Source organism: Lygodium microphyllum, chromosome 28 (assembly GCF_053477565.2).
Source record: "Lygodium microphyllum isolate KBCC chromosome 28, Lygodium_microphyllum_v1.1.10, whole genome shotgun sequence".
Lineage (NCBI taxonomy): Eukaryota > Viridiplantae > Streptophyta > Polypodiopsida > Schizaeales > Lygodiaceae > Lygodium > Lygodium microphyllum.
Genome location: NC_141162.1, coordinates 47,297,865 through 47,323,335, shown reverse-complemented (window position 1 = coordinate 47,323,335; position 25,471 = coordinate 47,297,865).

Genomic DNA, 25,471 nt, shown 5'->3' with positions numbered 1-25,471 from the left:
ACCATTGACCATCGCGCTTGCTCATATCTTCTGTGACAACCCCCTCCTCTTACAAGATCTTAAGCTCATCGACTAATGGACAGAGATAGACATCCATATTCTTGACTTTATAGCGGCCAGGAATGAGAAAGCTAAGGATCAGGTGTCCTTTCTTTATAGAAAGCCATGGTGGGATATTATACTTAACAAGGACTACAAGCCACACATTGTAAGAATGGGTTTATACACCATCCATAGCTAGATCGAGCCTAAGATTCCTTGGCTCTCGTGTAAAGCTTGGAAAGGCAAAGTCAATGTGGCTCCATGTGTGTGAATCCGCTGATATTTGTTGGACTCCATTTGTGGATCTATTCTACGCATGCCACGTTATCAAGCTTGACGTATGAAACATGTGATCTATATGGAGGATAAGTGGAAAGTGTCTAAGAACTTTCTGAGGGATGGTTTCCCTTTACAAGTCCCATCGATACTTGTGAGCACCATACTTTGGACATGTCTCCATTTTCTCGTACTCTCCTCGAAACAACACGCACTTCTTAACACATGCATAGATGCTGTTGTAGTCCATGCCAAGCTTTTGTAAAATATGTTGTGCATCATCACGAGACTCAGGCATGGTATTTGCAAGTGGTAATATATGATAATTTAGCAACTTGAAAAGAAATCATAAAACACCTTGAAAACTCACAATTGTTTTTTATAATGGTGCCGGAAAGAAATCAACAAAGTGTGCATAGAAGGTACCTAAACAACTCGGTCACACTAGCATCACTCCATTTGTATTTTGCTTGCACACTTAGGACTGCAAGCACAATCTTCAGGCGAGATAATCCACACCCATCATATAATGGTATGGGTGCTTCCTCTTGAAGTGGATTAGATGTCTCAGTATCCATGGGCATCAGTGCATTATTCATTGCCTCCATCTCAAGCTCCAAGATTGAAGGAAAGTTTGAAAGGCTCCCTGTCTCCTCTAGTATTGATAGTATAGACTCGGAAGTGCCTTCCAAGTGGTGGATTGGCTCAGGCACTCCATCCGTCGGACACCCAAGAACTCTTTTAACTGGCTACAAAAGGTGCACTCCTCCTTGGGATGAGACATCACCTCCCTATAATAAATTTTATGGCCACATCCAATGTTTTTGTATATGATATTCAATTAGTTTGCAAATACAATGCATGATTGATATACACTTTTCTTACCATTTGCTCAAATTCTAAGATTGTCTAATCAATGATCTCTGATTGAAACTCACTAAAGCATCGTATGTGTTCTATAGACAATCGACATTTTTGTCTCATTACCAGCTTACATTGAGAGCAAGGACACAGGACATGCTGATTAAGATACGCCTCGCGATCTTGAACATCATGACCTTCATCACTTTCCGTTTGGTTTATGTTATGACAAACAATTTGTTTTTGTTTTCATTCTCTTTTTCTTTCTTGAATTATTTGAGAATGGATTTCTTCTCTTGTAACTCAATAAAATTAACGTAAATTAAAGTCTTGGTTTTCTCCCCCTTTCTTTGCACCTTTCTTTGCGCTCTTCATTTTATGTTCTCTCCCCTTTCTCTTTCATGTTTCCTTTGTCTTTTATGTTTATCCTCTTCTCATTTTCTCTTTATCTTCCTTTCTTCTTTTTGAGGATGTTGTTGGTCATGCTCATTGGGATGCAGCAATGGATGAGGAGATGGCTGCATTAGAAGTCAATAAGACTTGGGATTTGGTACCCTTACCTAAGGGTAAGAAATCCATTGGCTGTAAGTCAGTTTACAAAGTCAAGCATAATGCAGATGGTTCAGTTAGCAAGTATAAAGCTAGGTTGGTTGCAAAAGGCTATGCTCAAACATATGGCATAGATTATGAAGAGACATTCAGTCTAGTTGCTAGAATGGCAACTGTTAGATGTGTAATTGCCTTGGCAGTAGCCAAAGGTTGGATTCTGTAGCAAATGGATGTTAAGAATGCCTTCGTGTAAGCTGAATTGCAAGAAGAATTCTATATGGAGCAGCCAGTAGGTTATGAGGATTTAGAGCATCACACATATGTGTGCAGGTTAAAGAAGGCGCTCTATGGGCTGAAGCAAGCACCTAGAGCATGGTCTGACAAGATTGGAGAGTATCTTGTCAATATTGGATTTTGTATTTTTGATGCTCATCACTCACTTTATGTGAGAAAGAAAGATGCAGGTTTGGTCATCATAGTCATCTATGTGGATGACTTGATTATTAAGGTGATAGTGACAATGGGATTGCTAAAGTTAAGGACTTCTTGAAGAAGAAGTTTGAGATGAAAGATTTGGGTGAGCTGAGATACTTTCTTGGTATTGAAGTGATTAGATGTGATGATGGTATATGGCTATCCCAAAGGCACTATGGCTTGGCTATGTTATCCAAGTATGATATGACAGCATGTGAAGTTGAGTGCTGATGTTGGAGATGAGATAAAAGACCCTACTATGTTTAGGAGGATAGTAGGGAGTTTGATTTACATGACTATCACAAGGCCAGACTTGAGCTATGATGTTTCCCTTGTCAGTCAGTTTATGCGGATGCCTAGAAAGCCTCATTTGGATGCAGTTAGATGTATATTGAGGTATGTGAAGTCCACTTTACATTTTGGACTTTTTTATGAGGTAGGTAAGGACATACATGTCTTTGGATACACAGATGTAGATTGGGCCGGTAGCATGTCGGACAGAAGATCTACAAGTGGATTCATGTTTTTCCTTCTTAGTGCAGTAATTACATGGAGCGGCAAAAAGCAATCTACAGTTGCTTTATCGAGTACAGAGACTGAGTATAGAGGTGCTACTATGGTAGCATGTCAGGTGGTATGACTGCAAAAGTTATTAGGTGATTTGGACGTGCACGGAGATGGTCCAGTTGTCATTCATTTTGACAACATGAGCAGCATACAGCTAGCTAGGAATCCAGTGTTCCATGCTAGGACAAAACACATTGAGGTGCACTACCACTTTGTGAGAGAGAAGGTACTTGCAAGAGAGATTGACTTGGTATATGTCATCACACAAGATCAGATAGCTGACATTTTTACAAAGGCATTGGGTGTAGAGAAGCTTTGAAAGTTTCGAAGCTTACTTGGAGTTGCAGAGATAGAGTTGAGCTTAAGGGGGAGTGTTGAGATGGCAAGCTCAACACGTGCGGACATTGATGATGGACCGCCTAGCTAGATGGGTCCGCACGTCTACACTTAGTACATTGGTGGTCATTATGATACTCACATGGCCACTGACTTGTCACTTATTATATTTAGTTTGTTACACCTACCTACAGCTAGCAAAGACATAGCACCAGTCGATTAGTGTAGTCGGTTATGCACTGTTTGACTTAGTAGGCCACTTTCCTTTGAGTTGTATCTTATCTATACTTTGTGTACATTGTATTGTGTATGGAAGAAGAAGAAGAAATCAGTAAGAAAACGTTTTGGCTTCCATCTCTCTTCTTGTATTCTCGAGTGAGCTTCCTCTTGTGTATACAATGTGTGTTTGGCACCGCAGCTCAAGCAAGTCCCCGCACCACGTGATTCTTGACAATGGCCACCTCCATTAACAAAGAGAGAGAAGACAACTACAAAGGAGAAGAAGGGGACTTTCGAAGGAGGAGAACAATGAGAAAAGTGCGAAAGGATCCTTCTTCAAAATTTGAGATAAGTGCATTCTCTCTTGTCTTCGCTTCTCTCTTTCTTTCTTTTTGTTTATATGCATATAGAGAGAGAGAGAGAGAGAGAGAGAGAGAGAGAGAGGGAGGGAGGGAGGGAGAGAGAGAGATGTTGCCACCACTGCCATTGCCACCTTCATCCACGAAGAGAGAGGAGGCAGCTGCAAAGGAGAAGAAGGAAACCCGTGAAGAAGGAGAGACGTATGAAAGGATCCTTATTCAAGATTTGAGATAAGTGCATTCTCTCTTCTCTCTTTTCTTCCTTCTCTCTTTCTTTTTTTTAATGAAGAGATGCACACACACAGAGAGAGAGAGAGAGAGAGAGAGAGAGAGAGAGAGATCAACAAAGAGGAGAGAGAGAAATAGAGAGATGGAGAGAGAAAGGGAGGGAGGGAGAGAGAGAGGAAAATAAAGAGAGGGAGGGAGAGAAAAAAGGAGAAGAAAATACAAAGAGGGAGGAAAAGAGAGAGAAAAATTGAGAGAAATGGAAAAGAGAGAGAGAGAAAAAATAAAGGAAATATGAGAAAATGGAGAGAGAGAAAGAGAGAAGGATAGAGAGAACACACACACATATCTCCCTCCCCCTCCCCCTCCCTATCTTTATTTTTTTCCCTCATTTTCTTCATATGTGTGTGTGTGTGTGTGTGCGTGCGTGCGTGCGTGCATGTGAGAGAGAGAGAGAGAGAGAGAGAGAGAGAGAGAGGTGCAATGGAGAAGAAGTGAACCCATGAAGGAGAAGAAGAAGGGAAAAAGCATAAAATGATTCTTCTTCAACCTTTTAGGTAAATGTGTTATCTCTTCTCTCTTCTCTCTTTGTTTTTCTCTTTTCTTCACTCCTCTTTTTTTTTTTTAAATGAAGAGATGCATAGATCAGAGAGGGAGAGAGACAGGGATAGTGATAAAGAAGAGGAAGAAAGAGGGAGAAATAGAGGGAGGGAGAGAGAGAGGAAGAGGTAAATGGAAAGTAGGGAGAACATAGAAAGAGAGGGAGGGAGGGAGAGAGGAAGAGGTAAAAGAAAAGTAGGGAAAACATAAAGAGAGAGAGAGAGAGAGAGAGAGAGAGAGAGAGAGAGAGAGAGAGAGAGAGCAGGCTATGGCAAGTGAAGATGGCTCAAGACCTCAACATAGAGTTGCAATAAGAAATCATACTGAGGTGGAACTGGGAGACTTCCTTTGGATTAGGAAAAGACAAAGAGCGAGCCAAGCCATACTTGAAGCAGATGAGAGCCAAAAGAGTCCAAGAGTTGAAGAATGGAGTGAAGTTGATCAAAGAAGAAGTAAGGAGCCAAGAGAAGCAGAACCAAGTGAAAAAAGAAGAGTTTTGATTAGATAAAGATGACAAAGAGGAGAAGGGAGAGGATGACCTTAGCCAAGAAAAGAGTTATCATTCCCACGAACAAGAGAGATGATGCTACTACCCCAAATACTACTCTAAAGACTACTATCAAGAAGGTTACCCTCAAGACCAACACGTCTACAATCAATACCCTCCTAAAGGGGATGGATACTACTACCCCAAAGATTTTCCTATCGACTACCACTTAGAAGGAGAATACCTCTATTCTAACTACCCCTATCGTGAAGAACGCCAATCCAAAGAAGTCCAAGAAAAGGAAGACATGATGGAGTATTATGTGAAGAAGGGAGAAGTATGGAGAACGGATATGTGTTTAAAGGTAGAAAGTATTATGATGGATTTAAGATACAAGAAATAAAAAAAAGATAGGTGAACATGTCAGAAGCATAAACGCTTGTATCCACAGGTTACATCTCAAGAAATTGAGTTTGAGAAGGGGGAGGATGAGCTCGATTGTGATCTTGGAACACCTTCAACTATTGAGATTGAGGGTGAGGCTAGGTTGGTGCCCTCTTGTTACGCATGAGATGCCTTTGATGACAAGGATGATGAAGTAGACGAGGATATAGACTTAGATTATGAGAATGTAAGGGCAAAAGAAACTTGGGCATGGCATGGTATCCATGACGTGGATCAAACACTTCTACTTAGATCCAAGTATGCATGTCATCATAAGAATCTACTACCAATGAGAGTGTGTGTAGTAAATCAAGAAGACACAAAGATTCCTTTACCTTACCACTGTTATCACTCTCATGACTAACTACATTGACTTCCTCTATCTTGACATTACTCTTCTTTGCAAGTTGGGTGTCCTTTCTCTTATCCTTGCTATCGTCAATCTTCTTATTCTTGCCTTTCTCTTTCTTCCACTTATAGCAATCACGCTTAAAGTGACCTTTCTTACCTTAATGATGGTACTCTACACCCTTTCCAGGAGAAATATTGCATCCTTTATTTTCAAGATTTTCCTTTTGTTGAGAATGCCTCTAATGCGCAATAATGTGCTGAAGACTTGTTGGCTACAATGTTCTATATATATAGCTCTTGAATAAGCAAAGAGCTCTCCACATCAGAGTATATCAGCAATGTATTAGAGTTTCTCATGATTGTCTTGGATGAATCCCAACTTTCAGGAAATATGCATAGTAAGATAGTGGCTTTGAACTCATCATTGATATTAAACTTCAAAGCAACGAGCTAGCTCAAAATCAAGTTGAACTTAGTGAAGTGTGCAAACATGGCTATACCCTCCTTCACGTGAAGATCCATCAACTTCTTTAGCTAGTACCATTTTTTTTAGCATACAACTCCTCAAATCTCATCCACATACTAAAGGAAGAATCCAACATCTCTATGCTCAACAATAAAGAGTCTACAAACTGAAAGCTCAATCGTAGAGCATGCAAGCTCATCCAAATTATCCCAATCTTCTGGCTATATGTTTGCTGGTTGTATCCCCTTAGTCTTAATAAGCTTCACCTATCTATTCTACACCAAGATGTTGTAGCACTGCTTTTTCCATATGGCAAAGTTATGTGCATGCAACTATCACTATTGCCAACCATCATTGCATCCCAAAATGATAGGAAATTTCACCAATGACAAGCCTAAATTGTTACACAACTAACCAAGAAAAGATGCAAAATCCAACGAGAAAATTATTTTCAAATTTTGTTATTCACTACTAATTACTGATGATATTCCAACATAGCCAAGACATTTCAGATTAGTAGCATAGATGAATGCATCATAGAATAGCATATGATAGCTCTAAGCATAAATTGTTTACAAATGGTACCTACTATTCAAAATGTACAACATCCCCAAAGTCATCTCTAGATGTTTAACAGTCACGATATAAATGAAGCACCAGAGACATAGTCCAAATGCGTTAGACATAACATAAACCTTTATGATGTGTATTCAGTCGTGTGTATTACATCACATATATCTCTATCAAAACACAAAAATTGAAGTGCTTCAATTAGCCTAGAGACATCTCACAGCATGAGCATAACACCCCAAAAGTATCCAATACCAATCATAACCATTAAGACATCAAATGAGTATAACCAAGGAGCACAGCTTGCAGACTATTCTTCATAGTCCAAAGTTGAAGATATGGTGGGGTGAAGATATGGTGGTCAATGACAATGTCAAGTGTCAATGGTCAATTCCAAGGTTCATTGCCACTTATCAAGGGTGTAATGAGGAAAGATAAGTCACTATTGAGCTAGAGTGGAAGTAGAAGAGGAGTGAACTATCAGAGCAAAGATATGAATAGCTAGCATGATTTTGCATCTACTATTTTGTGGGTTTGGGCAGTAGCAAGTAACGCTTTGTAAGCCTCACAATCAAGGCTATACGGAGTCTAGGATAAGTATACACCAAGTCTAGAGCGAGCCCTTCAAGTCTTCATGTGCAAACTTAGGTGGAACTGACATGTGGATTGAGCTGAAAACTCATTGTCCTAAGCTCAACACAAGCTCAAGAAGTTCTACAAAAGCACCCACAAACTCCTAATCCAACCCTCATACCATTTTGAAGTGCATGGATCCACATAGCTTCAATGGAGTTTTTAATGTCAATGGAGATACAAGTTGAGTGAGAGAGAAGCAGACATGATATGTGGGTATAATGATAGTACCACTTAGGATTTTTCAAATAGGTATATGAATATGGTACAACTCTAACGGGTACATTCACACTTGTTGGGGATGTGGTCATGGTGGCTCTTTATTACCAACACATTGATAAATGAATTATGCAAGAATATTCATTCTGTATAGCTAGAAGGGTGGCGAGGCTGCATGCCGTGCCACCCATTTTTCTCCCCTCTATAACCTTTGCTATTTGTGTCAAAAAGTTACTTTGTAAAATTGTTGCTATTTTCATTACTCATATGTATGTAGCGATGCAAATAGCAGCACAAATAGTGACGCATATAGCAATGCTAATAGCAGTGGATCTGTCACGTCACTACTAGCGATGTGAATAACGATGATGGGGGAAAATTTTTCCATGAATAATTTTGTCTCTTTAAATGTACATATTGGCTATATATGTGGTAGTGACTATTAATCGTTATCCTCATGTTGTCCACATAAAACTCCAATGGCATGACTTCAATTTTTCTCATTGTCTTTGCCATCTTTTACTAGTCAGGTATTAGAATCTTTCATACCCAACCACCATATGCTCTATCTATGAGCCCTACGGAAACTAATTATAGCTAGAAAACATGAATCATCATAACCATTAACATTTTTCCTTGTTCCACTCCCCATCTCATGCACAAGGCTCAAAGAAACTTCTATATTCATGTTATTTCTCTTCTTGGAGCCCCTTTCTAGAATCCAACCAAACTATCCCAATCTTTTGGCTATATGTTTGTTGGTTGTATCCCCTTAGTCTTAATAAGCTTCACCTATCTATTCTACACCAAGATGTTATAGCACTGCTTTTTCCATATGACAAAGTTATGTGCATGCAACTATCACTATTGCCAACCATCATTGCATCCCAAAATGATATGAAATTTCACAAAAGACAAGCCTAAATTGTTACAAAACTAACCAAGAAGAGATGCAAAATCCAACGAGAAAGTTATTTTCAACTTTTGTTATTCACTACTAATTACTGATGATATTCCAACATAGCCAAGACATTTCAGATTAGTAGCATAGATGAATGCATCACAGAATGGCATATGATAGCTCTAAGCATAAATTGTTTACAAATGGTACCTACTATTCACAATGTACAACCTTATTATTTTTTGAATAAATCGATCTATTTCAACCCAAATATGAGGCATGAAGCATGCACAATCGCTACTCAAGAAAATGCTATTATGTTAGTACCAACTTAGTACTAGAGAGCCTTGTCGGAAGCATAAAACTCAACCAAAATCTCTTATAGGTATGGTACCTATAACTTGCAATTTTTTACAACCAAAGACAATGTTGGAAAGCTCTAAACCAAGCTCAAAACATCCCCAAAGTCATCTCTAGATGTTTAATAGTCATGATATAAGCGAAGCACCAGAGAGATAGTCCAAACGCATTAGACATAACATAAACCTTTATGACGTGCATTCAGTCGCGTGTATTACATCACATATATCGCTATCAAAACACAAAAATTGAAGTGCTTGAATTAGCCTAGAGACATCTCACAGCATGAGCATAACACCCCCAAAGTATCCAATACCAATCATAACCATTCAGACATCAAATGAGTATAACCAAGGAGCATGAACCATCAAGACATGCGACTGCCCGGTTTTACACAGCTTGCAGACTATTCTTCATAGTCCAAAGTTGAAGATATGGTGGTCAATCACAATGTGAAGTGTCAATGGTCAATTCCAAGGTTCATTGCCACTTATCAAGGGTGTAATGAGGAAAGATAAGTCACTATTAAGCTAGAGTAGAAGCAAAAGAGGAATGAACTATCAGAGCAAAGATCTGAATAGCTAGCATGATTTTGCATCTATTATTCTCTGGGTTTGGGCAACAGAAAGTAATGGTTTGTAAGCCTCACAATCAAGGCTATACGAAGGCTAGGATAAGCATACACCAAGTCTGGAGCGAGCCCTTCAAGTCTTCATGTGCAAACTTGATGCCAGGAGGCATATTTCACGGTGGATTCCGTGCCACAGTGGATTCCGTGAGGTTTTATGGTGGATTCCGTAAATTTTGTTGACCGGGGCTCATACACAAAGTGGATTCTTTGTGCGAGAAGTTGATGGGGATGCCTATCCTTTTCAGGCATTTCGCTAATTTAGTACGTACATGGGTGATTTTATAGCGGGTGATTCCACAAAATACATATTAAATTAATAAACGTTTATGAGTTTAGAGTGTGCACTCGTGATAAATTAAGGTTAGGATTGATTTCTAACCAGTTGATTTATTTATGTAGCTGAAGATTGCTAGGTATTCACTTTTGTCGGTTTAATTGTATTATTTTACTAACTATTGTGAATGCTTCAGTTGATGTGTAGAGATAGCAGCAGTGGCGGAGGAAAGCATTGGAGGATAATGTGTATTCCAGTTATCACTTATATTTTGATGGGCACATACCTTAGGCATGGCGCCTATATTTTGTCACGCCTATTTATTAAGGCATTGGATATTTATTTATTATTTTGTATGCGCATGGATGCACAATTATGATATTTGTATTTGGACATTGTATTGGGTATGCCTGACTCTTTGGGCGCCTGCTGTAACATATCAAATCCACCTCCTATTAAGGTTAAAGGGGATTTTTTTTTTTCTCTTATCCTCTTGTCCGCGACGGTCGAGCTGGAAGGGGGGAAGGGAATAGAAGAGCTAGCAAGCTCCTCGCTGGAGCTTGCTCAGCTTCACGGCCATGCGTATGGACACGTTTGAGAGGGAGGATTCCCTCCCCTCCCCTATATAATTGAGGGAGGGCCATAGGCTAGGAGGGGGAGGAGGAAGGACAGAAGAGGAAGAAAATGCTACCGCCTGATGCCAAAACGCCGCCTAATTGCCGTGAGGGAAGGAGAGAGTGACAACATCGCTACTGTAGAGCATGAAGGGGCACCGCCAGTGAACTGTTGTTGAGGAGGAGCCGCCCTGCCGCCAACCAGTCAACACAATTGCCGCTGCCACCATCGAACATGTGTCGCCTCCATCCTCTCTCCCCACGTGGTCCTTCAAGCCCACAGAAGCTTCAAGAAGCTTCTTGAAGCTTCTAAGGGGGATCCTCTAAGCCCCCCTTCCCGTGGATCCCCTTAAAGCCCTTCCACCCCCTTGTGTGGGCCTTCAAATTTTCCCCCCTCCCGGTTTAGATACTTTTTAAGGACCTCCTTAACCCCCTTTTTCCCTGGTTCATATCCACCTTAGCTCCCACTCCCCTTGGCCTCAAAAACCACTAACCCCCCCTTGTGCTTTATAAGCCTTAAGCCCTTTCTCCCTTAAGCCCCCTTCCCTTGGATGGAACCCCCCAAAAAGAACTAAGGCTTGAAAAATCTTATCCACCTTAACCCCCGTGCTTAACCTATAACCCCCTTCTTGTGCTTTTTGAAACCCCCTTTCACCCTTTACATTTTCCCTCAGCTTGGAACTTACCCCCGTGTCCAAAAAATTCCCTTCAAGATCCCCCCTTCCCATACCCTTTCACTCCCGTGCCCAAAGATCTCCCAAGGCCCCTTCATATGTTTTTTAAACCACACTCTCACACACCCTTTTCACCGTGTATAAATCCCTATAGGGCTTTTTCTTTAGGCTTTGTAAACCTTGCCCTCCCGAAGAAATTAAGACCTTAAAGGTCTTATTACCCCCTTCTCGTAGTTAATCCCTTAAATATTCCTTGCCTCGAAAAAGAGAAGAAGAGTATTGAAGTGACGGTGGAATTCCGAAAAGGAGTGTAAAGCCACTTCCACGTTCAAAGGACTACAACTGTGATGCTGCCTAAGAAAGTCCAAGGAGTAGCTGCGAGAGGGTCATCTCCCGGTATCCATGTGGATATCTCACCCAAAACCAAGTTTTCCCTTCTTAATTTTACATCGGTTTTAATTCAATCATGCAAGATAGATTGTTAGGAATAAGATATATATTTTGTCCTAGTTATTTACGATGAAGGAATTTAGTTTAATTAAACATGCAAAATAAATAAAGTATAAATATAGTTTCCTTCAAATAGCATTATGCATTGAAACAAACCATGAGCAAGATTATTTACCCACTAAAGTAGTATACTTCGGTTAGGTCTAGAAGGTATAAAACTGCATCTTGCACTCTTTTTACAACGAATCATCCTAGAAGGTGCAATTCATGAAAGGTTTCTTACGATGCTTAAACTCTAGGAAGTTATCATTGCTAACTGCATAATTTAGCAAGGGAAAGATTGCTTAATTGGCATGAGTTTTGTTCGCAAGGAAAAAGGAAGATTAATTGAATTTACCTAACTTCAAATCGATAAAGTTCAAGATTGAAAAATCAATTGACACATAGATAACAAATCGTGCAGAAGTGGTCTCGATATTACTTTCTAAAAGTTAACCAAATTAATATGAACTTAGAAATACATGTGTTGTGAAATATTCATTGGGAATGAATTAAAATCCAAGAAACGTTTATACATTAAATACTTGCCCACATTCCCGGATTGTAGAATTAGTAAATTGAAAATGTAAAAGAACTAGGGTTTGTCCCTGAGTTTCTTAAAAGAAAATAATAAAGTTAGGAAACCCTAGGTCTAACAAATGTCAGCTTAAAGAAACTAAAACGGATTGTTTTATCGCATATTACGATGCAAGACTTGCACGACAAGTACGAAGTCATATGGTCTTGTGATTGATTCACAAGAGGAAAGGTTAAATACCCTCAACAAAGATGGCGGATCCTTACGCAAGTTATCTTGCAAAATGATATATTCTTTGATATCCTTCTAAGTAAGGAAGGTTTTAAAAAAACCAGAAACTAAAGTATCCAATGAACTTTAGGGTTGACCAAGTTGGGTTGATAGGGTACGCCCTAACCCAGATATAAAGGATCTTGCTAAGTTGCAAGGCACCCCGGATCGAGTGCTAGATGCATTCAAAAGGAAAGATTCCTTCATTAGCAGTTTGCCAACAACAAGATCGATTAATGGAAATGTTTGTGCTTGCTAGAGATTTTAGAGCACTATTTGATTTATGAATTATAAATTAAATGAATATCTATACTTCAGGATGAAGGCCTGAAGGGAGAGGGAGCTTCAGTTACCCTCGACTGCCTGCCTGACCCTAACCAATGGGGTTGTTGCCCGCTGGGAACATGGACCGAACCCGCCACGAGAGGTCTCTCCGTTGAGCACTACTTGGAGCAGGAGGACGCTTGGGTGCCAGGGGGGGCTCTGGCCATAAATCCCTCGCCTTCCCAGTCCTGCACAAGAGGCTAACGTGACTCGGGATTAGATCTCAAGGCCCGCATACTAGTCTACGGGCGAAAACTTGGAACAGTGATCCCTCTGGATTACTAGATAGCCTTCCGGCGGATTATGGACAAGCCTACGGGCGGAACTCCTTGTATTTCAATGATAAATACGATGAGATGTTAATAAAGAACTTGTCTGATATTGTTTTTCTATGTCACGTGATAAGATTACGTGAAAGAACCAGTGCTTAACGGTTTAATTAAAGAAGCTGATTGTTACATGTCCAATTAATGTGTTAGATAATTACATAACTAAAACAAACTGAGGAAAGTGCGGAGGATGGGCCATGGGTATGTCCTATGGTTGGGTGGTCCCGGTTGGCCGGGAACTTTTCTCAAATCTCGAAGAACAGCGGGATGATTTTCAAAGGACACGTACAACGAAAGCATTGATGTAGAGTTATGTCTCAACCGATTTACGCTGTTTTAGGGAAACGGAATGGGACTATGCCTTATAGCAGAGAGGTTGAGCTTTGCATCCCTCTCATTTCCCATTCTCTTTGAATCAAGTGCAGTGTGAATCCGCCTCGCACTTGGCGTTTCTGTGTAAAGTAGTTCGCTTGGATCCGACGTTAGTTGCTCTTAGGAAATGACCAATCAGGAAAACCCAAATTCCGGTTGATCCTAAAGTGGGAACGGCCAGAATACTTCCGCTATGTGGCAGACGCGGAAAGCCCTAGATCGCAAACCCCGTAACATTCCATGGGAGTGCCGGACGGAGCTTTCTAGACATCCTTTCCGATGGACTGCTAAGACGTGTCCTCGATGATACTAGTGGACATGTTACACTCGCCCATTAGCTTTATTTCTATTTAGCACTAAAGCAAACTCAAAAGCCAAAAGCGTGCTATTTTGTAATTTGGGTTATTATTTGAGCTTGAAGATGATTAATACATAAAATACATGCTTTGTGGAGGGCTCACATAAGGCATGGGGGAGATTGCACCCAATTGGTCTCTTGTTCATGTCGTGCATGCTTTCTACCTGAGTTTTGTGCAAAAAGTAGAGTTCTTTTGTTCTTGGGGACCTTCTAGTGCTCACTATGCGAGCATACAGCATCCGATCTATGCACCAGTGGTATCAGAGCGAAGCTGAGATCGAGAGCTTCCAATAGCTACCTATCTTGCGCAAAGGCGAAGCTCCTGGAATGATCGAAATCTATAGTCAGTTTCATCGCGAACGGTCGATATGGGTGGATTCCTGGCAATTAAGAACCTCTGTCTACAGCCTCTGATTGCAAAGGACGGCCTAAGGAGGCGAAGGACCACAAGGAAAGCTCCTTCTACAAGTCGTTTTCTTTTCAACCAGTCTGACAGTAACTCCATAGCTTAAAAGCTTAAAAATCTTAATTGAAAGTTTAAAAGGCTTAAAAGTAAGCTTTAATAAAGCTTACCCCATCGAATTTTTGATTTGGCGGCATCAGTATATAGTCACCGTAAATTTTGCGGCTAAAAACGGCCCCCCCCTAAAATTCATCGTGACATTCAGATTAAGCTACAAGCTTAATCAACTAAGTTACAAGTCACTACTTTACAAAGTCTGTCAAGTTCTGTAACTCTTGTTACTCTGCAAGTCACAAAGGTCAATCAAGTTCCCAGAAGTCAAAACTGACTTATTCCAAAAACTCCCATAAGGACTGTTCTTGCGTAGAAGCACTGAACTGCAAAGTTGTTTCCTAGAGGACTCTATTCGCATACACAGACTTGCTGAACCAGTTTCAGCACACGCAAAAGGTCATACGCGGATTTTACGAAGACTTCAAATTTCACAACTGCAAAAGTCGAAGGCCGTGAAAGCCAAACAAAAATCTATAAGCCTTGTACAACCGACTTTGAGCTACGCTCATCCCGTTAATTGGATTTTGAGAGTGTGAGGTCTTTTGAATTTTTACAGGATGACGGAACAAAATATGGATGATTTAATGGCTGAAGACGATCTTCCTGAACCTACGATGAAACAAAAATTGGATTTAAATATGATGCAGCTAGATGAAGAAGGAAGAGCCTAGCAAGCCTTGCAAGTTCAATTGGTCAATTTACAACGATCGACTATCGACAAAGATGGACCATAACCCAAAGATCTTATCCGACGAACCGTCGATGCGACTCTCGAAGCTCAATCTATCTGCAAAGAAACAAAGATAAGTAAAAGAAATTTCAAATTCCGTACTTTCAATGGAACTCGAGATGGAAAGACTGTACTTGCATTCATCAGTCAATTTGATGATTACTTTCATGAAGAGACATATGCTGAAAAAGACAAAATTAAATGTGTTACTAATCACTTAGTGTATCGAGCCTCTCTTTGCTAGACCGTGGTTCGTAAGAGCATTGATTGTCCCACTACCTGGGAGAGTTTCAAAAAGAAGTTTATGCCAAATTTCCTTCCTCCTTAATTTCATGAAAAAACCATAAAGCAATGGGATCTTCTTCATCAAAGAGATCATAAGTCTATTTCCCAGTACACTGAACATTTTTGGAATGCCTTACTGCAACTACGTATGCTTGAAGAAATACCTGAAGCGACTCACAAGCGCATGTTTATGTCTGGATTACTTGGGCATTACTACGCTGAAGTCAATATGTTCAAGCTTGCAACTCTTGAAGATGCAATTTCTTTAGCTCATGACACTGAAGACAAGATTTGAGGAAGAGACAAGCGTCCATAATAATTTCAAGCAAATGGTAACTGTGGTTCCAAGCAATTCAATTCAAATTTTAGAAGATTCAATCAAAGTCGTTTTTCTTCATCATCTTTCCGTAAGTCTTGGACAAAACCACCTCCTTTGCCATCAAATACCAATCAAAATCCCAAGCCATCCTCACAACCAAATCCTAATATTCCTAGACTTCCTGCCATTGCAAACAATGTATCTAAAGCCAAACCTATAGTGTGTTACAAATGCAATCAACCTGGACATCTAGCAGCCAATTGCCGATCGAAGAAGCCACCTGTTCATATCAACTATCTTGGAGTAATGGAAGATGAAGAACATGAGGAAATGCTTTACTTTACGGAAGACGAGGATGACATTGCTACTCCTTCGGATACTTTACCAGGTATGCCAACTCCACATTCCTTGTTGACAATGAAATGTTTAGTGCATGGAAAAGAAAAGATTATTTTGCATGATGATGGTAGTAAACATGATTTTATTTCTGCAAAGTTAGTGAAAGAATTGAAATTACAAACTGTTCCTATACATTATTGCATCAAAGCAGCATTCTTAGGCACCAGGTATAATGGAACACAAGAGGTGCATGATTTAGAAATTCAAATTGGTGAATACACTGAAAGAAGGAATTTTCTAGTTGTATCTTTACAGTCCAATGATATTATCCTAGGTATGCCTTGGCGTCATCAGTATAATCCTAACATAGATTATTCCATGCATTCAATTAAAATTTATTTTCAAGGAAAACAAATTACATTGTATGGTATGCATGCATCTAATAATTTTCCACTGCTTACTCATACTCAAGCTAAATGTGCATTACGTAAAAGTAGTAAATCTTATTTAATTTGGGTGAATGAACTTCAAGCTAAAGAAAAACATATGTATCCTAGGCATAAACAATTCCTTGCACAATTTAAAGATTGTTTTGTTGAAGATTTATCACCTAGACTACCTCCTTCACGTCCTGAAGACCACAAAATAGATTTAATTCCTGGTACACAACCACCCTGTAAAGCACCATATAGGCATAACCAGATAGAACAGAAAGAAATTCAAAATCAAGTTGAGGAATTATTAAATAGAGGATTAATTATACCTAGTAGTTTTCCATTTGGCGCACCTGTTTTGTTCGTAAAGAAAAAGAATAATTCTTATCGCATGTGCATTGATTATCATGCCCTAAATAAGATTACTGTAAAGAATAGATATCCAATTCCTAGGGTAGATGATCTTATGGATAAACTACAAGGTTCTCCCATATTTAGTAAAATAGATCTTAAATCTGATTATCATCAAGTGAGATTAGATAAATCTGATATATTTAAAACTGCATTTAGAACACAATTTGGACATTATGAATTTCTAGTGATGCCTTTTGGATTGACTAATGCACGTGCTACATTTAGTAGAATGATGAATCACATATTTTTGAAATATCAGCATTGTGTTATAGTATTCTTTGATGATATCTTGGTATTCAGTAAAAATGAGAAAGAACATTATGAACATCTGTCTTTGGTTTTCAAGTTGTTGAAAGATAATCAATTGTATGCTAATCCGAAAAAGAGTGAGTTCTTTCAAACAAAAATTGAATATCTAGGTCATATTGTATCATCACAAGGTCTTAAGGTTGACCCTAAGAAGATAGAAGCAATATTAAACTGGCCTATACCTAAAAATGTGCATGAGTTACGTTCTTTTCTAGGTCTTGCTAGTTTTTACAGGAAGTTTGTGCGAAATTTTTCATTACTTGCTTTGCCTTTGACTAAATTTTTAAAGAAACGTATTGTTTATCATTGGTCTGATAATCAACAAAAATCTTTTGATTTATTGAAACATGCATTAACCCATGCTCGTGTATTACAACTACCCGATTTCAATAGACCATTCTTTTTAGTAGTTACTGATACTAGCGGATTTGGAATAGGAGCCGTACTTATGCAATATAATCATCCCATAGCCTATTCTAGCTATAAACTAAAACCATCCGAACTTAAATATTCCACATATGATAAAGAATTGTTAGCTATTGTACAAGCTTTAAGACAATGGAAACATTACTTAATGGGTTCTGAGTTTATGATTAAGACTAACCAACAAAGCATTAGACACCTCCTCAGTCAACCCCAAATCTCTGACCGACATATCAAATGGGCAGCTTTCATTCAAAGTTTTCATCCCCTTATCCAATATCAACCAGGAAAAGAGAATGTAGTAGCTGATGCTTTAAGTAGAAGACCGACCATTCATAATATTTCTGTCATATCCTTTGATTCTCTTACCCCTATGAAAGATACTTATCATCAGGATATTACTTTTCAAGCTGATTGGAATAAATTAGTTTAAAATAACTGGATTCCTATTGATTCACTATCTTATAATGATGGATTCATGTTTTATGAAAAGATATTATGTGTTATAGTTCCATTTAGATCTTTTGTTTTGAATGAAATTCATTGTCCTCCATATCAAGGTCATAGAGGTATCATATCTACTTTGCGTACATTGACTGAAGATTTTTATTGGCCACATATGGACACTGATGTATCTAATTTTGTTTCTGAATGTTTGGTTTGTCAAAGAGTTAAGAGACATCATGGTAAACAGTATGGTTTACTAATGCCTTTATCTATTCCATCAAGACCATGGGAACAGATATCTATGGACTTTATTACTGGTTTACCTAACACTAAAGCTAACCATGATATGATTTGGACTATTGTAGACAGGTTTAGTAAACAAGCATATTTCATTCCATGAAAGAAAACTTTAATAGCATTTCAGACAGCACAATTGTTTTTGAAAATAGTTTTCACTAATCATGGATTACCAAAAGTTATTATTTCTGACCATGATTCTAGATTTTTTAATAACTTTTGGATTACTTTGTTTGCTAACCTAGGAACAAAGATTGATTTCTCATCTGCATTTCATCCTGAAACTAATGGACAAACAAAAGCCACTAACATTACTATTTTAGATCTTTTACATGCTTACACTATTTCAAAACCACAGACATGGGATACACATTTACATTTATTGCAGTTTGCATATAACAATACACCACACACAGCTACAAAGAAAGCACCATTTGAAGTGATTTATGATTATAGATTGTCTACACCTGTTGCATCTTTATCAAATAGAATTCAGAGTGCTGATGATATTGCTAACATGCATGCTACTATTTTTGATGAGGTTAAAGACATGATTACCAAAGCCCAGCAATCATATACAAAACAAGAAAATAAGAAATACAAGCCATGAATTTTAAAGTTGATGACTATGTTTGGTTAAGAATAGAAAAACGTAGATTACAAAGTGTAGATAAACACCTAGTTGTGAATTTAGCACCTAGATTCTATGGACCATTTAATATCATTCACAAAATCAATGACAATGCATTTAAGTTAGAACTACCACCACATTGAAAAATTCACAACACCTTTCATATTAGTTTATTACGACCCTTTAAAGACCAATTACCTGTACACCCTATCTATGAAAACCCACCATTGCTAGATGATGAGACTGAAATCCTTGAATCTGAAGCTATTATAGATACTGACTTCATGACCACTAGAACTGGCTGTAGATATTCTAGATATTTGGTCAAGTTTAAAAACCATCCTGTTGAAGAAGCCCAATGGATGCACGCTAGAGACTTAAATGCTTTCCCCACTCTGTTAGCTCCACATTGAGCTAATAGCAATTGAGGACAATTGCTATCCCACCCCAGGGGTATGATGCCAGGACGCATATTTCACGGTGGATTTCGTAAACTTTGTTGATGGGAGACTCACACACAAAGTGTATTCTTTGTGCGAGAAGTTGATGGGGACGCCTATCCTTTTCGGGCGTTTCATTAATTTAGTGTGTACATGGATGATTCCATAGCAGGTGATTCCATAAAATACATATTAAATTAATAAATGTTTATGAGTTTAGAGTGCGCACTCGTGATAAATTAAGGTTAGGATTGATTTCTAACCAGTTGATTTATTTATGTAGCTGAAGAGTGCTAGATATTCACTTTTGTCGGTTTAATTGTATTATTTTACTAACGATTGTGAATGCTTCAGTTGATGTGTAGAGATAGCAGCATTGGTGGAGGAAAGCATTGGAGGATAGCATATATTCGAGTTATCACTTATATTTTGATGGGCGCATACCTTAGGCATGGCGCCTATATTTTATCGCACCTATTTATTAAGGCATTGGATATTTATTTATTATTTTGTATGCGCATGGGTGCACGATTATGATATTTGTATTTGGACATTGTATTGGGTATGCCTGACTCTTTGGGTGCCTGCCCATTAGCTTTATTTCTATTTAGCACTAAAGCAAACTCAAAAGCCAAAAGCGTGCTATTTTGTAATTTGGGTTATTATTTCAGCTTGAAGATGATTAATACATAAAATACATGCTTTGTGGAGCACTCACACAAGGCATGGGGGGAGATTGTACCCAATTGGTCTCTTGTTCATGTCGTGCATGCTTTCTACCTTGAGTTTTGTGCAAAAAGTAGAGTTCTTTTGTTCTTGGGGACCTTCCGGTGCTCACTATGCGAGCATATAGCATCCGATCTGTGCACCAGAACTTAGGTGGAACTAACATGTGGATTGAGCTGAAAACTCATTGTCCTAAGCTTAACACAAGCTCAAGAAGTTCTACAAAAGCATCCACAAACTCCTAATCCAACCCTCATACCATTTTGAAGTGCACAGATCCACATAGCTTCAATGGAGTTTTCAATGTCAATGGAGATACAAGTTGAGTGAGAGAGAAGCAGACATGATATTGGGTATAATGATAGTACCACTTAGGTTTTTTCAAATAGGTATATGAATATGGTACAACTCAGATGGGTACATTCACACTTGTTGAGGATGCAGTCATGGTGGCTCTTTATTCCCAACACATTGATAAATGAATTATGCAAGAATATTCATTCTGTATAACTAGAAGGGTGGCAAGGCTGCATGCCGTGCCACTTATTTTTTCTCCCCCTCTATAACCTTTGCTATTTGTGTCAAAAAGTTACTTTGTAAAATTGTTGTTATTTTCATTACTCATATGCCTGTAGCGATGCAAATAGCAGCACAAATAGTGATGCATATAGCAATGCTAATACGATGGATCTATCATGTCACTAATAGCAATGTGAATAACGATGATGGGGGAAAATTTTTCCATGAATAATTTTGTCTCTTTAAATGTACATATTGGCTATATATGTGGTAGTGACTATTAATCGCTATCCTCATGTTGTCCACATAAAACTCCAATGGCATGACTTTAGTTCTTCTCATTGTCTTTGTTATCTTTTACTAGTCAGGTATTAGAATCTTTAATACCCAACCACCATATGCTCTATCTATGAACCCTACAGAAACTAATTATAGCTAGAAAACATGAATCATCGTAACCATTAACATTTGTCCTTGTTCCACTCCCCATCTCATGCACAAGGCTCAAAGAAACTCCTATATTCATGTTATTTCTCTTCTTGGAGCCCGTCTCTACCTAGTATGTGTATTTGCACTACCTTTGAGTATGTTTTGCACTCCTTATGAACACATTACCTAGTATGATTTCCAATGGACAAACTTAAACATCAATGAAGATTTTGAGATCTTTGAAGACAACATTATATGTATAGTTTACTCAATCTACAATAGGAAGAGAAGAAATGTTCATAATTTACAAAGGTATTTATTACCACTTTTATTGAGAATGCATAGAATTTCTTTGAAGTTCAAATTATAAAACTAAAAATACATGAAATATCTGGTCTATTGTTTTGTGGGGGGGGGGGGTGCACAGAGAGAGATAGAGACAGAGATCCTTTGATCTTTAGTGCAAAGCACCGAGACGACACAAGCACAAAGCAAGAAATGTGTTAACCAATAGTAAAGCACCAAACTTAAGATGGCGCATAACACCAGACTTGGCAGGAAGCATCGGGAGAAAACTAGGTGTGGAACACCTAGTAGACACTTATGTTAGGGAAGGCTTCTTTTTGAAACATGCATTGAAACTTCTTGTTTTTATTCCCCTCATCTCTTGTAGTATCATTGCTTAAGCAACAATTCTCATTATTGTTTTATACAACAGCAACTAGTTTTAGTTTAAACTTGTTAGGTCACTCAACGTATTGATTTTGAATTATAGTGGTTGCATTATCATGCTTTAGTGCAAGATGAGAGACTAACTAAGGTGAAAGTATCCTATGCTACACGTTTGGTTGTCCTATAGTGTCATGCAAGTTCCTCCTTGGAGTGATTGCAATGGAATTTTGCAATAATTCACAAGTGGCCAGGTATATTGCCATCTAATCATGGGAATAAACATTGGAAATTTGCATATAATCATTATTAAAGAAATAATGTCTTTAATTTTAATGCCTTTGACTTCCCTCATCCAAGGAAGGCAATAATGTTGGATTTCTGCAAGGGTTGAAGAGTTTTCACTATGAAAAATTTGATCTATGAAGTTTATCTCATTGGTTCTTAACCAAGGAATGGCCTTGTAAATAAGAGAACATATTTGGCTTTCTTAATGCACAAAATTCTAAAAGATAGACAACCTTCATGATAATATAAAAACTAGAAGAAATATCGTAGTGCAAAAGAATTTATCGATAAGAAAAGAAACTATGTAATCAAAGTTACATGCTCTATTTCACGTATAGTTCCTTTTTTTCTAATTTATTTACTTATGTACTAATAGATTTCTAAAGTAGTTAGGCCTTAGGATAAGTTCTTTAGGTTATCACTTGTTAAATTGAAATTGTTTTGCATTAACAAGGTCAGTCGGCACCGATCTATAAGCGTGAGCCAGAAACCACGCAGACGACCTACTGTTCGTCTCTAATCAAGGCCTTCGCAGCTACGTCTAGTCAACACATTACTGCGTTTCTTCAACTGAGGCAGTGAACCACAAATACCTGATGGAACAGCCGCAGCCCCAACACCTTCCATCGCTGGAACTTGTGGATGCCCTAGTGACACCTGATCCTCACGTGGACGAGCTGAGATCGCGATTTGAAGAGGAGGCCGTGGTCGTCGATCATGTGATAATAAAGGACAATGCTGTGGAGTATTCAGCGACTCTGATGACCACCACATTCAACGAGCAGCTGCTGCAGGAGCCAAGCCTCCTGCAGAAGTTCGCAGATAGGCTGTATGGCGACCGTCGGACGGTGGGGCGCTTGGCTTATCTGGCAAGGCGGGGGCGCTTTGCTACATTTCCCGCGCAGTCCGAGAGGGACAGAGGCCTTGTGCTCCTGATACACAACGCAATGATCATTATGTACGAGACGCGTCTTCGTCCGCCGGTCCGGGTCGCCTGCAGGTGTGTTATCGACGCGCTTCCCAGCATCGACCCGGCCCAAATAAATCTTGCCTGTCATGATCAAGATGAGCATTGCGCACCCGATGATGTACGTACAATGTGCTCAATTTGCTTGGATGCGCAGCCGGCCGCTACCGGCCTTTCCGTCGACTTAACTCAACTTCCTTGCCTGCACCTCTTCCACAAAGCCTGTATCCTACCTTGGCTCTCTTGCTGGAGCAACTCCTGCCCTGTGTGCAGATATCAGCTGCCTACACCTGACGTTCATGCATCACCAGTCGCCGGCCAGCTTCGATCGGCGGGCAGGAATCAAGTTCCCCGCGTTGAAACGGACAAGAACGGGAGACGGTCTAGTAAAAATCTTGAGATTTGGGTGATTCTGAAAGGACCTTAGTGCAGTTATTTTTAAATTTTTTGTAAACATCTTACTAGTCTGAAGTTTGCAAACATTTCCCCTATATGTGTGCTCCACAAAATCTGTGAAGTTTGTTTATTAACGCAGACAGGTTGTGTGAAGATTAGATGGCATCCGTAAGTATCATTAGTGTGGCACGCTGTTCAAGTATAGCCTTGTGATATCATAGTTGTGGTTTCCTAAAGGTGATTTGCCTTCACTGCTCTCCGATTGTATGTTAGTTGCGCCATCACTTTTAAGATATGCACTTATAGTGGAACACATGCATTGTATAACTGTAGTGCATGCTTTTCAAACTTTCTAAAGGGCTTCGATATTATAGAGGTCACTTGCCTCTCCACTTTCTAAAGATAATTGGCCATCTTGACCCGTGTATTGTTATAGACTGTATTATTTGATCATGAGTTGTTCATGTATGTGTATCTTGCATTAACACACTTGCAAAAACTTTTGCATATCTTGTCCACATAATTGCATTAGGCTTCAAAATTATGCACATTAAGGTAATTCTAATCCTCTTGTGTTCATGCAATCTATCATAAGATCATAAGAAGGATGCACTGATGTTGTAATATGCTATATTGTTGAATCATGTATTGAAGGGATAGTAACCAAAAAATATGAAGAAGAACCTTGAAAACAATTGAGAATCACACCAAGCTATGACAAAAATGTCCCCTAAATAAGAAAATGTATAAGTCAAAAAGCACTAATATCATATATATGAGATTTCACAACCAAACTTCTTTGATCGTAAAAGACACTATAAGTAAACTAAATGCACAACTAAATCTCTGACAAGTCATCTCTTAAACAAGTTCTTAATATCTACTCCAAATTTTCATTTGTACTCTATGTGTACTATGATCTATATTTTTCATCCAAAAACTAATAAGGGATAAGATAAAACTCATTTTCATCTTCCTTTTTTGATGGGTATATTTGGATTCATTATTGAACAAGTATTTATAGGTAAAATCTATGTCATTGCATGGAGCTTTATTTCTTTGGTTTTCATATGTGTACTATATTTTTAAAGTGTGATGTGCCTAAGTAACAAAATCTTGATCACACAATTTGGTAGTCCATTAAGAGACATACGTAAGCGACTCCATTTAAGACTCCTAGGGAATATCTAAACTTGGTGGCCTAGGGTCACTTGAGTCTATACTAGTATGGGAAGCCCCATCTTATTGTGAGGAGGATTCACTTACAACGAAGGTTCCTAATTGACTTAAAGGTTTCTAAACATAGTTTCTAGCAACACGTAGTTGCTTACACAATACAACCTAAATGGAAACCAACTGATATCACACTTTGTTTAAAGAGTGAGCAAAATAAGGAGGAGCTAGATGCATAGGCCCCTCTATTCGTAGGATAATGTCTCACTCTAGTCCCTAAAACAATGCTAGGTCAAGCTTTAAGAGGATGCTCTAAGTCAATCACTATTTGACTCTTCTTAGACATTTTCAATCAAATGTATTCTTGTGGAAAATCTCTTAACTAATTAAGACAGCTCTATCATATGATAAACACATTAGGGATTCGCCCTCCCCTTTCCCATTCATGACTGTGTTTGGTTAGTTTTTGAATTACTATCACGTTCCTTTAACATATACAAATAACTTCCTTAATTCGGTCCATGAGAACACATTTATTTATATGATTTAGGCAAAAAAATAAAGAAAATATCAAATAATATTTTTAAAATGAGTTTCAAACAATTTATTCTTTAAAGTGCAATGCTACACTAGCATTCCACCTCTTATACTAGAATTTATTTCTAAAGTACCTCTATCTAACTTTTATGAACACAATAAATATAATCCACCCTTTATCTAGAATAGTGTCTTCTAACGTTCATACGTATTAGGCCATTTAAGTTCTCTATCTCCATCCTAACCCTAATATAGGGTCTCTAAAGCCTCCATGACTAATATACTATCGTAGAATTAAACCTTGCCTTCCATGATGGCCTTCTTACCAGTCGATCTTTAGCTAATATACTAAGGAGTACCCCTCTAAGTC